The following is a 17908-nucleotide window of genomic DNA, read 5'->3' on the forward strand; positions in this document are numbered from 1 at the left end:
CAAATTTCGTTCTTTTATGTTGAAGCGTTCGCTTCCAGTAACTGTTTGAATTTTGGCGTTTCACTCTGTTTTCTCCTATACTGACAGATGTATTTGGAACTCTAAATCAAACACGGTTTGTGCTAGCTTCTTGAAACTTGACACAATAAAGCAGTTTCACGTTCTATCTCTATGTTCTGTTTCCTCTGGATGTAGCCCTAAGCAGTGACTGGGGAGAAATACTTTCATTGACAGGGGTTGCCAAGTTGCCAGAAATTACGAGTCTCCAGAAATCTCAGCAACTATGATTTCACCCAACCTGGATGATACTTTCAGGTAATGATCAGTACACTAAGCCCACTTGGTTCCCCAAATTTCGTTCTTCTATGTTGAAGCGTTCGTTTCCAGTTACAGTTTGAATTTTGGCGTTTCACTCTGTTTTCTCCTATATTGATAGATGTATTTGGAACTCTAAACCAAACACGGTTTGTGCTAGCTTCTTGAAACTTGACACAGTAAAGCAGTTTCACGTTCTATCTCTATGTTCTGTTTCCTCTTGATGTAGCACTCAGCAGTGACTGAGGAGAAACACTTTCATTGAAAGGGGTTGCCAAGCTTCCCAAAATTGCGAGTCTCCAGAAATCTCAGCAACTATTTTTTCACCCAAAATGGATGATACTTTCAGGTAATGATCAGTACACTAAGCTCACTTGGTTCCCCAAATTTCGTTCTTTTATGTTGAAGCGTTCGCTTCCAGTAACTCTTTGAATTTTGGCGTTTCACTCTGTTTTCTCCTATACTGACAGATGTATTTGGAACTCTAAATCAAACACGGTTTGTGCTAGCTTCTTGAAACTTGACACAATAAAGCAGTTTCACGTTCTATCTCTATGTTCTGTTTCCTCTGGATGTAGCCCTAAGCAGTGACTGGGGAGAAATACTTTCATTGACAGGGGTTGCCAAGCTGCCAAAAATTACGAGTCTCCAGAAATCTCAGCAACTATGATTTCACCCAACCTGGATGATACTTTCAGGTAATGATCAGTACACTAAGACCACTTGGTTCCCCAAATTTCGTTCTTCTATGTTGAAGCGTTCGTTTCCAGTAACAGTTTGAATTTTGGTGTTTCACTCTGTTTTCTCCTATATTGATAGATGTATTTGGAACTCTAAATCAAACACGGTTTGTGCTAGCTTCTTGAAATTTGAAACAGTAAAGCAGTTTCACGTTCTATCTCTAATATTTCTCTCCTCATGATGTAGCACTCAGCAGTGACTGAGGAGAAACACTTTCATTGAAAGGGGTTGCCAAGCTTCCCAAAATTGCGAGTCTCTAGAAATCTCAGCAAACATTTTTTCACCCAACGTGGATGATACTTTCAGGTAATGATCAGTACACTAAGCTCACTTCGTTCCCCAAATTTCGTTCTTCTATGTTGAAGCGTTCGTTTCCAGTAACAGTTTGAAATTTGGCGTTTCACTCTGATTTCTCCTATATTGATAGATGTATTTGGAACTCTAAATCAAACACGGTTTGTGCTAGCTTCTTGAAACTTGACACAGTAAAGCAGTTTCAAGTTCTTTCTCTATGTTCTGTTTTCTCTTGATGTAGCCCTAAGCAGTGACTGGGGAGAAACACTTTCATTGAAAGGGGTTGTCAAGCTTCCCAAAATTGCGAGTCTCCAGGAATCTCAGCAACTATTTTTTCACCCAAACTGGATGATACTTTCAGGTAATGATCAGTACACTGAGCCCACTTGGATCCCCAAATTTCGTTCTTCTATGTTGAAGCGTTCGTTTCCAGTAACAGTTTGAATTTTGGCCTTTCACTCTGTTTTCTCCTATATTGATAGATGTATTTGGAACTCTAAACCACACCCGGTTTGTGCTAGCTTCTTGAAACTTGACACAGTAAAGCAGTTTCACGTTCTATCTCTATGTTCTGTTTCCTCTTGATGTAGCACTCAGCAGTGACTGAGGAGAAACACTTTCATTGAAAGGGGTTGCCAAGCTTCCCAAAATTGCGAGTCTCCAGAAATCTCAGCAACTATTTTTTCACCCAAACTGGATGATACTTTCAGGTAATGATCAGTACACTAAGCTCACTTGGTTCCCCAAATTTCGTTCTTTTATGTTGAAGCGTTCGCTTCCAGTAACTGTTTGAATTTTGGCGTTTCACTCTGTTTTCTCCTATACTGACAGATGTATTTGGAACTCTAAATCAAACACGGTTTGTGCTAGCTTCTTGAAACTTGACACAGTAAAGCAGTTTCACGTTCTATCTCTATGTTCTGTTTCCTCTTGATGTAGCCCTAAGCAGTGACTGGGGAGAAATACTTTCATTGACAGGGGTTGCCAAGCTTCCAGAAATTACGAGTCTCCAGAAATCTCAGCAACTATGATTTCACCCAACCTGGATGATACTTTCAGGTAATGATCAGTACACTAAGCCCACTTGTTTCCCCAAATTTCGTTCTTCTATGTTGCAGCGTTCATTTCCAGTAACAGTTTGAATTTTGGCGTTTCACTCTGTTTTCTCCTATATTGATAGATGTATTTGGAACTCTAAACCAAACACGGTTTGTGCTAGCTTATTGAAAGTTGAAACAGTAAAGCAGTTTCACGTTCTATCTCTATGTTCTGTTTCCTCTTGATGTAGCACTCAGCAGTGACTGAGGAGAAACACTTTCATTGAAAGGGGTTGCCAAGCTTCCAGAAATTACGAGTCTCCAGAAATCTCAGCAACTATGATTTCACCCAAACTGGATGATACTTTCAGGTAATGATCAGTACACTAAGCCCACTTGGTTCCCCAAATTTCTTTCTTCTATGTTGAAGCGTTCGTTTCCAGTTTCAGTTTGAATTTTGGTGTTTCACTCTGTTTTCTCCTATATTGATAGATGTATTTGGAACTCTAAACCAAACACGGTTTGTGCTAGCTTCTTGAAACTTGACACAGTAAAGCAGTTTCACGTTCTATCTCTATGTTCTGTTTCCTCTTGATGTAGCACTCAGCAGTGACTGAGGAGAAACACTTTCATTGAAAGGGGTTGCCAAGCTTCCCAAAATTGCGAGTCTCCAGAAATCTCAGCAACTATTTTTTCACCCAAAATGGATGATACTTTCAGGTAATGATCAGTACACTAAGCTCACTTGGTTCCCCAAATTTCGTTCTTTTATGTTGAAGCGTTCGCTTCCAGTAACTGTTTGAATTTTGGCGTTTCACTCTGTTTTCTCCTATACTGACAGATGTATTTGGAACTCTAAATCAAACACGGTTTGTGCTAGCTTCTTGAAACTTGACACAGTAAAGCAGTTTCACGTTCTATCTCTATGTTCTGTTTCCTCTGGATGTAGCCCTAAGCAGTGACTGGGGAGAAATACTTTCATTGACAGGGGTTGCCAAGCTTCCAGAAATTACGAGTCTCCAGAAATCTCAGCAACTATGATTTCACCCAACCTGGATGATACTTTCATGTAATGATCAGTACACTAAGCCCACTTGGTTCCCCAAATTTCGTTCTTCTATGTTGAAGCGTTCGTTTCCAGTAACAGTTTGAATTTTGGTGTTTCACTCTGTTTTCTCCTATATTGATAGATGTATTTGGAACTCTAAATCAAACACGGTTTGTGCTAGCTTCTTGAAACTTGAAACAGTAAAGCAGTTTCACGTTCTATGTCTATGTTTTCTTTCCTCTTGATGTAGCACTCAGCAGTGACTGAGGAGAAACACTTTCATTGAAAGGGGTTGCCAAGCTTCCCAAAATTGCGAGTCTCTAGAAATCTCAGCAAACATTTTTTCACCCAACGTGGATGATACTTTCAGGTTATGATCAGTACACTAAGCTCACTTCGTTCCCCAAATTTCGTTCTTCTATGTTGAAGCGTTCGTTTCCTGTAACAGTGAATTTTGGCGTTTCACTCTGTTTTCTCCTATATTGATAGATGTATTTGGAACTCTAAATCAAACACGGTTTGTGCTAGCTTCTTGAAACTTGACACAGTAAAGCAGTTTCAAGTTCTATCTTTATGTTCTGTTTTCTCTTGATGTAGCCCTAAGCAGTGACTGGGGAGAAACACTTTCATTGAAAGGGGTTGCCAAGCTTCCCAAAATTGCGAGTCTCCAGAAATCTCAGCAACTATTTTTTCACCCAAACTGGATGATACTTTCAGGTAATGATCAGTACACTGAGCCCACTTGGATCCCCAAATTTTGTTCTTCTATGTTGAAGCGTTCGTTTCCAGTAACAGTTTGAATTTTGGCCTTTCACTCTGTTTTCTACTATATTGATAGATGTATTTGGAACTCTAAACCACACCCGGTTTGTGCTAGCTTCTTGATACTTGACACAGTAAAGCAGTTTCAAGTTCTATCTCTATGTTCTGTTTCCTCTTGATGTAGCACTCAGCAGTGACTGAGGAGAAACACTTTCATTGAAAGGGGTTGCCAAGCTTCCAAAAATTGCGAGTCTCCAGAAATCTCAGCAACTATTTTTTCACCCAAAATGGATGATACTTTCAGGTAATGATCAGTACACTAAGCTCACTTGGTTCCCCAAATTTCGTTCTTTTATGTTGAAGCGTTCGCTTCCAGTAACTGTTTGAATTTTGGCGTTTCACTCTGTTTTCTCCTATACTGACAGATGTATTTGGAACTCTAAATCAAACACGGTTTGTGCTAGCTTCTTGAAACTTGACACAGTAAAGCAGTTTCACGTTCTATCTCTATGTTCTGTTTCCTCTGGATGTAGCCCTAAGCAGTGACTGGGGAGAAATACTTTCATTGACAGGGGTTGCCAAGCTTCCAGAAATTACGAGTCTCCAGAAATCTCAGCAACTATGATTTCACCCAACCTGGATGATACTTTCATGTAATGATCAGTACACTAAGCCCACTTGGTTCCCCAAATTTCGTTCTTCTATGTTGAAGCGTTCGTTTCCAGTAACAGTTTGAATTTTGGTGTTTCACTCTGTTTTCTCCTATATTGATAGATGTATTTGGAACTCTAAATCAAACACGGTTTGTGCTAGCTTCTTGAAACTTGAAACAGTAAAGCAGTTTCACGTTCTATGTCTATGTTTTCTTTCCTCTTGATGTAGCACTCAGCAGTGACTGAGGAGAAACACTTTCATTGAAAGGGGTTGCCAAGCTTCCCAAAATTGCGAGTCTCTAGAAATCTCAGCAAACATTTTTTCACCCAACGTGGATGATACTTTCAGGTTATGATCAGTACACTAAGCTCACTTCGTTCCCCAAATTTCGTTCTTCTATGTTGAAGCGTTCGTTTCCAGTAACAGTGAATTTTGGCGTTTCACTCTGTTTTCTCCTATATTGATAGATGTATTTGGAACTCTAAATCAAACACGGTTTGTGCTAGCTTCTTGAAACTTGACACAGTAAAGCAGTTTCAAGTTCTATCTTTATGTTCTGTTTTCTCTTGATGTAGCCCTAAGCAGTGACTGGGGAGAAACACTTTCATTGAAAGGGGTTGCCAAGCTTCCCAAAATTGCGAGTCTCCAGAAATCTCAGCAACTATTTTTTCACCCAAACTGGATGATACTTTCAGGTAATGATCAGTACACTGAGCCCACTTGGATCCCCAAATTTTGTTCTTCTATGTTGAAGCGTTCGTTTCCAGTAACAGTTTGAATTTTGGCCTTTCACTCTGTTTTCTACTATATTGATAGATGTATTTGGAACTCTAAACCACACCCGGTTTGTGCTAGCTTCTTGATACTTGACACAGTAAAGCAGTTTCACGTTCTATCTCTATGTTCTGTTTCCTCTTGATGTAGCACACAGCAGTGACTGAGGAGAAACACTTTCATTGAAAGGGGTTGCCAAGCTTCCAAAAATTACGATTCCCCAGAAATCTCAGCAACTATTTTTTCACCCAAACTGGATGATACTTTCAGGTAATGATGAGTACACTAAGCCCACTGGGTTCCCCAAATTTCGTTCTTCTATGTTGAAGTGTTCGTTTCCAGTAACAGTTTGAATTTTGGCGTTTTGCTCTGCTTTCTCCTATATTGATAGATGTATTTGCAACTCTAAACCAAACACGGTTTGTGCTAGCTTCTCCAAACTTGACACAATAAAGCAGTTTCAAGTTCTATCTCTATGTTCTGTTTCCTCTTGATGTAGCCCTAAGCAGTGACTGGGGAGAAACACTTACATTGAAAGGGGTTGCCAAGCTTCCAGAAATTACGAGTCTCCAGAAATCTCAGCAACTATGATTTCACCCAAACTGGATGATACTTTCAGGTAATGATCAGTACACTAAGCCCACTTGGTTCCCCAAATTTCGTTCTTCTATGTTGAAGCATTCGTTTCCAGTAACAGTTTGAATTTTGGCGTTTCACTCTGTTTTCTCCTATATTGATAGATGTATTTGGAACTCTAAATCAAACACGGTTTGTGCTACCTTCTTCAAACTTGACACAGTAAAGCAGTTTCAAGTTCTAGCTCTATGTTCTGTTTCCTCTTGATGTAGCACTCAGCAGTGACTGAGGAGAAACACTTTCATTGAAAGGGGTTGCCAAGCTTCCCAAAATTGCGAGTCTCCAGAAATCTCAGCAACTATTTTTTAACCCAAACTGGATGATACTTTCAGGTAATGATCAGTACACTAAGCTCACTTGGTTCCCCAAATTTCGTTCTTTTATGTTGAAGCGTTCGCTTCCAGTAACTGTTTGAATTTTGGCGTTTCACTCTGTTTTCTCCTATACTGACAGATGTATTTGGAACTCTAAATCAAACACGGTTTGTGCTAGCTTCTTGAAACTTGACACAGTAAAGCAGTATCACGTTCTATCTCTATGTTCTGTTTCCTCTGGATGTAGCCCTAAGCAGTGACTGGGGAGAAACACTTTCATTGAAAGGGGTTGCCAAGCTTCCAGAAATTACGAGTCTCCAGAAATCTCAGCAACTATGATTTCACCCAACCTGGATGATACTTTCAGGTAATGATCAGTACACTAAGCCCACTTGGTTCCCCAAATTTCGTTCTTCTATGTTGAAGCGTTCGTTTCCAGTAACAGTTTGAATTTTGGCGTTTCACTCTGTTTTCTCCTATATTGATAGATATATTTGGAACTCTAAATCAAACACGGTTTGTGCTAGCTTCTTGAAACTTGACACAGTAAAGCAGTTTTACGTTCTATCTCTATTTTCTCTTTCCTCTTGATGTAGCACTCAGCAGTGACTGAGGAGAAACACTTTCATTGAAAGGGGTTGCCAAGCTCCCCAAAATTGCAAGTCTCCAGAAATCTCAGCAACTATGATTTCACCCAACCTGGATGATACTTTCAGGTAATGATCAGTACACTAAGCCCACTTGGTTCCCCAAATTTCGTTCTTCTATGTTGAAGCGTTCGTTTCCAGTAAGAGTTTGAATTTTGGCCTTTCACTCTATTTTCTCCTATATTGATAGATGAATTTGGAACTCTAAATCAAACACGGTTTGTGCTACCTTCTTCAAACTTGACACAGTAAAGCAGTTTCAAGTTCTAGCTCTATGTTCTGTTTCCTCTTGATGTAGCACTCAGCAGTGACTGAGGAGAAACACTTTCATTGAAAGGGGTTGCCAAGCTTCCCAAAATTGCGAGTCTCCAGAAATCTCAGCAACTATTTTTTCACCCAAACTGGATGATACTTTCAGGTAATGATCAGTACACTAAGCTCACTTGGTTCCCCAAGTTTCGTTCTTTTATGTTGAAGCGTTCGCTTCCAGTAACTGTTTGAATTTTGGCGTTTCACTCTGTTTTCTCCTATACTGACAGATGTATTTGGAACTCTAAATCATACACGGTTTGTGCTAGCTTCTTGAAACTTGACACAGTAAAGCAGTTTCACGTTCTATCTCTATGTTCTGTTTCCTCTTGATGTAGCCCTAAGCAGTGACTGGGGAGAAATACTTTCATTGAAAGGGGTTGCCAAGCTTCCTGAAATTACGAGTCTCTAGAAATCTCAGCAAACATTTTTTCACCCAACGTGGATGATACTTTCAGGTAATGATCAGTACACTAAGCTCACTTCGCTCCCCAAATTTCGTTCTTCTATGTTGAAGCGTTCGTTTCCAGTAACAGTTTGAATTTTGGCCTTTCACTCTGTTTTCTCCTATATTGATAGATGTATTTGGAACTCTAAATCAAACACGGTTTGTGCTAGCTTCTTGAAACTTGACACAGTAAAGCAGTTTCACGTTCTTTCTCTATGTTCTGTTTCCTCTTGATGTAGCACTCAGCAGTGACTGAGGAGAAACACTTTCATTGAAAGGGGTTGCCAAGCTTCCCAAAATTGCGAGTCTCCAGAAATCTCAGCAACTATTTTTTCACCCAAACTCGATGATACTTTCAGGTAATGATCAGTACACTGAGCCCACTTGGATCCCCAAATTTCGTTCTTCTATGTTGAAGCGTTCGTTTCCAGTAACTGTTTGAATTTTGGCCTTTCACTCTGTTTTCTCCTATATTGATAGATGTATTTGGAACTCTAAACCACACCCGGTTTGTGCTAGCTTCTTGAAACTTGACACAGTAAAGCAGTTTCACGTTCTATATCTATGTTCTGTTTCCTCTTGATGTAGCACACAGCAGTGACTGAGGAGAAACACTTTCATTGAAAGGGGTTGCCAAGCTTCCAAAAATTACGATTCCCCAGAAATCTCAGCAACTATTTTTTCACCCAAACTGGATGATACTTTCAGGTAATGATCAGTACATTAAGCTCACTTGGTTCCCCAAATTTCGTTCTTTTATGTTGAAGCGTTCGCTTCCAGTAACTGTTTGAATTTTGGCGTTTCACTCTGTTTTCTCCTATACTGACAGATGTATTTGGAACTCTAAATCAAACACGGTTTGTGCTAGCTTCTTGAAACTTGACACAGTAAAGCAGTTTCACGTTCTATCTCTATGTTCTGTTTCCTCTGGATGTAGCACTCAGCAGTGACTGAGGAGAAACACTTTCATTGAAAGGGGTTGCCAAGCTTCCCAAAATTGCGAGTCTCCAGAAATCTCAGCAACTATGATTTCACCCAAACTGGATGATACTTTCAGGTAATGATCAGTACACTAAGCCCACTTGGATCCCCAAATTTCGTTCTTCTATGTTGAAGCGTTCGTTTCCAGTAACAGTTTGAATTTTGGCGTTTCACTCTGTTTTCTCCTATATTGATAGATGTATTTGGAACTCTAAATCAAACACGGTTTGTGCTAGCTTCTTGAAGCTTGACACAGTAAAGCAGTTTCAAGTTCTATCTCTATGTTCTGTTTCCTCTTGATGTAGCACTCAGCAGTGACTGAGGAGAAACACTTTCATTGAAAGGGGTTGCCAAGCTTCCCAAAATTGCGAGTCTCCAGAAATCTCAGCAACTATTTTTTCACCCAAACTGGATGATACTTTCAGGTAATGATCATTACACTAAGCCCACTTGGTTCCCCAAATTTCGTTCTTCTATGTTAAAGCGTTCGTTTCCATTAACAGTTTGAATTTTGGCGTTTCACTCTGTTTTCTCCTATATTGATAGATGTATTTGGAACTCTAAACCAAACCCGGTTTGTACTAGCTTCTTGAAACTTGACACAGTAAAGCAGTTTCACGTTCTATCTCTATGTTCTGTTTCCTCTTGATGTAGCACTCAGCAGTGACTGAGGAGAAACACTTTCATTGAAAGGGGTTGCCAAGCTTCCCAAAATTGCGAGTCTCCAGAAATCTCAGCAACTATGATTTCACCCAACCTGGATGATACTTTCAGGTAATGATCAGTACACTAAGCTCACTTGGTTCCCCAAATTTCGTTCTTTTATGTTGAAGTGTTCGCTTCCAGTAACTGTTTGAATTTTGGCGTTTCACTCTGTTTTCTCCTATACTGACAGATGTATTTGGAACTCTAAATCAAACACGGTTTGTGCTAGCTTCTTGAAACTTGACAGAGTAAAGCAGTTTCACGTTCTATCTCTATGTTCTATTTCCTCTGGATGTAGCCCTAAGCAGTGACTGGGGAGAAATACTTTCATTGACAGGGGTTGCCAAGCTTCCAGAAATTACGAGTCTCCAGAAATCTCAGCAACTATTTTTTCACCCAAACTGGATGATACTTTCAGGTAATGATCAGTACACTAAGCCCACTTGGTTCCCCAAATTTCGTTCTTCTATGTTGAAGCGTTCGTTTCCAGTAAGAGTTTGAATTTTGGCGTTTCACTCTGTTTTCTCCTATATTGATAGATGTATTTGGAACTCTAAATCAAACACGGTTTGTGCTACCTTCTTCAAACTTGACACCATAAAGCAGTTTCACGTTCTATCTCTATGTTCTGTTTCCTCTTGATGTAGCTCTCAGCAGTGACTGAGGAGAAACACTTTCATTGAAAGGGGTTGCCAAGCTTCCCAAAATTGCGAGTCTCCAGAAATCTCAGCAACTATTTTTTCACCCAAACTGGATGATACTTTCAGGTAATGATCAGTACACTAAGCTCACTTGGTTCCCCAAATTTCGTTCTTTTATGTTGAAGCGTTCGCTTCCAGTAACTGTTTGAATTTTGGCGTTTCACTCTGTTTTCTCCTATACTGACAGATGTATTTGGAACTCTAAATCAAACACGGTTTGTGCTAGCTTCTTGAAACTTGACACAGTAAAGCAGTTTCACGTTCTATCTCTATGTTCTGTTTCCTCTGGATGTAGCCGTAAGCAGTGACTGGGGAGAAATACTTTCATTGACAGGGGTTGCCAAGCTTCCAGAAATTACGAGTCTCCAGAAATCTCAGCAACTATGATTTCACCCAACCTGGATGATACTTTCAGGTAATGATCAGTACACTAAGCCCACTTGTTTCCCCAAATTTCGTTCTTCTATGTTGAAGCGTTCGTTTCCAGTAACAGTTTGAATTTTGGCGTTTCGCTCTGTTTTCTCCTATATTGATAGATGTATTTGGAACTCTAAACCAAACACGGTTTGTGCTAGCTTCTTGAAACGTGACACAGTAAAGCAGTTTCACGTTCTATCTCTATGTTCTGTTTCCTCTTGATGTAGCACTCAGCAGTGACTGAGGAGAAACACTTTCATTGAAAGGGGTTGCCAAGCTTCCCAAAATTGCGAGTCTCCAGAAATCTCAGCAACTATTTTTTCACCCAAACTGGATGATACTTTCAGGTAATGATCAGTACACTAAGCTCACTTGGTTCCCCAAATTTCGTTCTTTTATGTTGAAGCGTTCGCTTCCAGTAACTGTTTGAATTTTGGCGTTTCACTCTGTTTTCTCCTATACTGACAGATGTATTTGGAACTCTAAATCATACAGGGTTTGTGCTAGCTTCTTGAAACTTGACACAGTAAAGCAGTTTCACGTTCTATCTCTATGTTCTGTTTCCTCTTGATGTAGCCCTAAGCAGTGACTGGGGAGAAATACTTTCATTGAAAGGGGTTGCCAAGCTTCCAGAAATTACGAGTCTCTAGAAATCTCAGCAAACATTTTTTCACCCAACGTGGATGATACTTTCAGGTAATGATCAGTACACTAAGCTCACTTCGTTCCCCAAATTTCGTTCTTCTATGTTGAAGCGTTCGTTTCCAGTAACAGTTTGAATTTTGGCGTTTCACTCTCTTTTCTCCTATATTGATAGATGTATTTGGAACTCTAAATCAAACACGGTTTGTGCTAGCTTCTTGAAACTTGACACAGTAAACCAGTTTCAAGTTCTATCTCTATGTTCTGTTTTCTCTTGATGTAGCCCTAAGCAGTGACTGGGGAGAAACACTTTCATTGAAAGGGGTTGCCAAGCTTCCCAAAATTGCGAGTCTCCAGAAATCTCAGCAACTATTTTTTCACCCAAACTGGATGATACTTTCAGGTAATGATCAGTACACTGAGCCCACTTGGATCCCCAAATTTCGTTCTTCTATGTTGAAGCGTTCGTTTCCAGTAACTGTTTGAATTTTGGCCTTTCACTCTGTTTTCTCCTATATTGATAGATGTATTTGGAACTCTAAACCAAACACGGTTTGTGCTAGCTTCTTGAAACTTGACACAATAAAGCAGTTTCAAGTTCTATCTCTATGTTCTGTTTCCTCTTGATGTAGCCCTAAGCAGTGACTGGGGAGAAACACTTTCATTGAAAGGGGTTGCCAAGCTTCCCAAAATTGCGAGTCTCCAGAAATCTCAGCAACTATTTTTTCACCAAAACTGGATGATACTTTTAGGTAATGATCATTACACTAAGCCCACTTGGTTCCCCAAATTTCGTTCTTCTATGTTAAAGCGTTCGTTTCCAGTAACAGTTTGAATTTTGGCGTTTCACTCTGTTTTCTCCTATATTGATAGATGTATTTGGAACTCTAAACCAAACACGGTTTGTGCTAGCTTCTTGAAACTTGACACAGTAAAGCAGTTTCACGTTCTATCTCTATGTTCTGTTTCCTCTTGATGTAGCTCTCAGCAGTGACTGAGGAGAAACACTTTCATTGAAAGGGGTTGCCAAGCTTCCCAAAATTGCGAGTCTCCAGAAATCTCAGCAACTATTTTTTAAACCAAACTGGATGATACTTTCAGGTAATGATCAGTACACTAAGCCCACTTAGTTCCCCAAATTTCGTTCTTCTATGTTGAAGCGTTCGTTTCCAGTAACAGTTTGAATTTTGGCGTTTCACTCTGTTTTCTCCTATATTGATAGATGTATTTGGAACTCTAAATCAAACACGGTTGGTGCTAGCTTCTTGAAACTTGACACAGTAAAGCAGTTTCAAGTTCTATCTCTATGTTCTGTTTTCTCTTGATGTAGCCCTAAGCAGTGACTGGGGAGAAACACTTTCATTGAAAGGGGTTGCCAAGCTTCCCAAAATTGCGAGTCTCCAGAAATCTCAGCAACTATTTTTTCACCCAAACTGGATGATACTTTCAGGTAATGATCAGTACACTGAGCCCACTTGGATCCCCAAATTTCGTTCTTCTATGTTGAAGCGTTCGTTTCCAGTAACAGTTTGAATTTTGGCCTTTCACTCTGTTTTCTCCTATATTGATAGATGTATTTGGAACTCTAAACCAAACCCGGTTTGTGCTAGCTTTTTGAAACTTGACACAGTAAAGCAGTTTCACGTTCTATCTCTATGTTCTGTTTCCTCTTGATGTAGCACACAGCAGTGACTGAGGAGAAACACTTTCATTGAAAGGGGTTGCCAAGCTTCCAAAAATTACGTTTCCCCAGAAATCTCAGCAACTATTTTTTCACCCAAACTGGATGATACTTTCAGGTAATGATGAGTACACTAAGCCCACTGGGTTCCCCAAATTTCGTTCTTCTATGTTGAAGCGTTCGTTTCCAGTAACAGTTTGAATTTTGGTGTTTCGCTCTGTTTTCTCCTATATTGATAGATGTATTTGGAACTCTAAACCAAACACGGTTTGTGCTAGCTTCTTGAAACTTGACACAATAAAGCAGTTTCAAGTTCTATCTCTATGTTCTGTTTCCTCTTGATGTAGCCCTAAGCAGTGACTGGGGAGAAACACTTTCATTGAAAGGGGTTGCCAAGCTTCCCAAAATTGCGAGTCTCCAGAAATCTCAGCAACTATTTTTTCACCCAAACTGGATGATACTTTCAGGTAATGATCAGTACATTAAGCTCACTTGGTTCCCCAAATTTCGTTCTTTTATGTTGAAGCGTTCGCTTCCAGTAACTGTTTGAATTTTGGCGTTTCACTCTGTTTTCTCCTATACTGACAGATGTATTTGGAACTCTAAATCAAACACGGTTTGTGCTAGCTTCTTGAAACTTGACACAGTAAAGCAGTTTTACATTCTATCTCTATGTTCTGTTTCCTCTTGATGTAGCACTCAGTAGTGACTGAGGAGAAACACTTTTATTGAAAGGGGTTGCCAAGCTTCCAGAAATTACGAGTCTCCAGAAATCACAGCAACTATGATTTCACCCAACCTGGATGATACTTTCAGGTAATGATCAGTACACTAAGCCCACTTGGTTCCACAAATTTCGTTCTTCTATGTTGAAGCGTTCGTTTCCAGTAACAGTTTGAATTTTGGCGTTTCACTCTGTTTTCTCCTATATTGATAGATGTATTTGGAACTCTAAATCAAACACGGTTTGTGTTACCTTCTTCAAACTTGACACAGTAAAGCAGTTTCACGTTCTTTCTCTATGTTCTGTTTCCTCTTGATGTAGCACTCAGCAGTGACTGAGGAGAAACACTTTCATTGAAAGGGGTTGCCAAGCTTCCCAAAATTGCGAGTCTCCAGAAATCTCAGCAACTATTTTTTCACCAAAACTGGATGATACTTTCAGGTAATGATCAGTACACTAAGCCCACTTAGTTCCCCAAATTTCGTTCTTCTATGTTGAAGCGTTCGTTTCCAGTAACAGTTTGAATTTTGGCGTTTCACTCTGTTTTCTCCTATATTGATAGATGTATTTGGAACTCTAAATCAAACACGGTTGGTGCTAGCTTCTTGAAACTTGACACAGTAAAGCAGTTTCAAGTTCTATCTCTATGTTCTGTTTTCTCTTGATGTAGCCCTAAGCAGTGACTGGGGAGAAACACTTTCATTGAAAGTGGTTGCCAAGCTTCCCAAAATTGCGAGTCTCCAGAAATCTCAGCAACTATTTTTTCACCCAAACTGGATGATACTTTCAGGTAATGATCAGTACACTGAGCCCACTTGGATCCCCAAATTTCGTTCTTCTATGTTGAAGCGTTCGTTTCCAGTAACAGTTTGAATTTTGGCCTTTCACTCTGTTTTCTCCTATATTGATAGATGTATTTGGAACTCTAAACCAAACCCGGTTTGTGCTAGCTTTTTGAAACTTGACACAGTAAAGCAGTTTCACGTTCTATCTCTATGTTCTGTTTCCTCTTGATGTAGCACACAGCAGTGACTGAGGAGAAACACTTTCATTGAAAGGGGTTGCCAAGCTTCCAAAAATTACGTTTCCCCAGAAATCTCAGCAACTATTTTTTCACCCAAACTGGATGATACTTTCAGGTAATGATGAGTACACTAAGCCCACTGGGTTCCCCAAATTTCGTTCTTCTATGTTGAAGCGTTCGTTTCCAGTAACAGTTTGAATTTTGGTGTTTCGCTCTGTTTTCTCCTATATTGATAGATGTATTTGGAACTCTAAACCAAACACGGTTTGTGCTAGCTTCTTGAAACTTGACACAATAAAGCAGTTTCAAGTTCTATCTCTATGTTCTGTTTCCTCTTGATGTAGCCCTAAGCAGTGACTGGGGAGAAACACTTTCATTGAAAGGGGTTGCCAAGCTTCCCAAAATTGCGAGTCTCCAGAAATCTCAGCAACTATTTTTTCACCCAAACTGGATGATACTTTCAGGTAATGATCAGTACATTAAGCTCACTTGGTTCCCCAAATTTCGTTCTTTTATGTTGAAGCGTTCGCTTCCAGTAACTGTTTGAATTTTGGCGTTTCACTCTGTTTTCTCCTATACTGACAGATGTATTTGGAACTCTAAATCAAACATGGTTTGTGCAAGCTTCTTGAAACTTGACACAGTAAAGCAGTTTTACGTTCTATCTCTATGTTCTGTTTCCTCTGGATGTAGCCCTAAGCAGTGACTGGGGAGAAATACTTTCATTGAAAGGGGTTGCCAAGCTTCCAGAAATTACGAGTCTCTAGAAATCTCAGCAAACATTTTTTCACCCAACGTGGATGATACTTTCAGGTAATGATCAGTACACTAAGCTCACTTCGTTCCCCAAATTTCGTTCTTCTATGTTGAAGCGTTCGTTTCCAGTAACAGTTTGAATTTTGGTGTTTCACTCTGTTTTCTCCTATATTGATAGATGTATTTGGAACTCTAAATCAAACACGGTTTGTGCTAGCTTCTTGAAACTTGACACAGTAAAGCAGTTTCAAGTTCTATCTCTATGTTCTGTTTTCTCTTGATGTAGCCCTAAGCAGTGACTGGGGAGAAACACTTTCATTGAAAGGGGTTGCCAAGCTTCCCAAAATTGCGAGTCTCCAGAAATCTCAGCAACTATTTTTTCACCCAAACTGGATGATACTTTCAGGTAATGATCAGTACACTGAGCCCACTTGGATCCCCAAATTTCGTTCTTCTATGTTGAAGCGTTCGTTTCCAGTAACAGTTTGAATTTTGGCGTTTCACTCTGTTTTCTCCTATATTGATAGATGTATTTGGAACTCTAAACCAAACACGGTTTGTGCTAGCTTCTTGAAACTTGACACAGTAAAGCAGTTTCACGTTCTATCTCTATGTTCTGTTTCCTCTTGATGTAGCTCTCAGCAGTGACTGAGGAGAAACACTTTCATTGAAAGGGGTTGCCAAGCTTCCCAAAATTGCGAGTCTCCAGAAATCTCAGCCACTATTTTTTAACCCAAACTGGATGATACTTTCAGGTAATGATCAGTACACTAAGCTCACTTGGTTCCCCAAATTTCGTTCTTTTATGTTGAAGCGTTCGCTTCCAGTAACTGTTTGAATTTTGGCGTTTCACTCTGTTTTCTCCTATACTGACAGATGCATTTGGAACTCTAAATCAAACACGGTTTGTGCTAGCTTCTTGAAACTTGACACAGTAAAGCAGTTTCACGTTCTATCACTATGTTCTGTTTCCTCTTGATGTAGCCCTAAGCAGTGACTGGGGAGAAACACTTACATTGAAAGGGGTTGCCAAGCTTCCAGAAATTACGAGTCTCCAGAAATCTCAGCAACTATGATTTCACCCAAACTGGATGATACTTTCAGGTAATGATCAGTACACTAAGCCCACTTGGTTCCCCAAATTTCGTTCTTCTATGTTGAAGCGTTCGTTTCCAGTAACAGTTTGAATTTTGGCGTTTCACTCTGTTTTCTCCTATATTGATAGATGTATTTGGAACTCTAAACCAAACACGGTTTGTGCTAGCTTCTTGAAACTTGACACAGTAAAGCAGTTTTACGTTCTATCTCTATGTTCTGTTTCCTCTTGATGTAGCACTCAGCAGTGACTGAGGAGAAACACTTTCATTGAAAGGGGTTGCCAAGCTTCCCAAAATTGCGAGTCTCCAGAAACCTCAGCAACTATTTTTTCACCCAAACTGGATGATACTTTCAGGTAATGATTAGTACACTAAGCCCACTTAGTTCCCCAAATTTCGTTCTTCTATGTTGAAGCGTTCGTTTCCAGTAACAGTTTGAATTTTGGCGTTTCACTCTGTTTTCTCCTATATTGATAGATGTATTTGGAACTCTAAATCAAACACGGTTGGTGCTAGCTTCTTGAAACTGGACACAGTAAAGCAGTTTCAAGTTCTATCTCTATGTTCTGTCTCCTCATGATGTAGCCCTAAGCAGTGACTGGGGAGAAACACTTTCATTGAAAGGGGTTGCCAAGCTTCCAAAAATTACGAGTCTCCAGAAATCTCAGCATCTATTTTTTCACCCAAACTGGATGATACTTTCAGGTAATGATGAGTACGCTAAGCCCACTGGGTTCCCCAAATTTCGTTCTTCTATGTTGAAGCGTTCGTTTCCAGTAACAGTTTGAATTTTGGCGTTTCACTCTGTTTTCTCCTATATTGATAGATGTATTTGGAACTCTAAACCAAACACGATTTGTGCTAGCTTCTTGAAACTTGACACAGTAAAGCAGTTTCACGTTCTATCTCTATGTTCTGTTTCATCTGGATGTAGCTGTAAGCAGTGACTGGGGAGAAATACTTTCATTGACAGGGGTTGCCAAGCTTCCAGAAATTACGAGTCTCCAGAAATCTCAGCAACTATGATTTCACCCAACCTGGATGATACTTTCAGGTAATGATCAGTACACTAAGCCCACTTGTTTCCCCAAATTTCGTTCTTCTATGTTGAAGCGTTCGTTTCCAGTAACAGTTTGAATTTTGGCGTTTCGCTCTGTTTTCTCCTATATTGATAGATGTATTTGGAACTCTAAACCAAACA

The sequence above is a fragment of the Spermophilus citellus genome (genome assembly GCF_964194105.1).
Source record: "Spermophilus citellus genome assembly, chromosome: 1".
Taxonomy (NCBI): domain Eukaryota; kingdom Metazoa; phylum Chordata; class Mammalia; order Rodentia; family Sciuridae; genus Spermophilus; species Spermophilus citellus.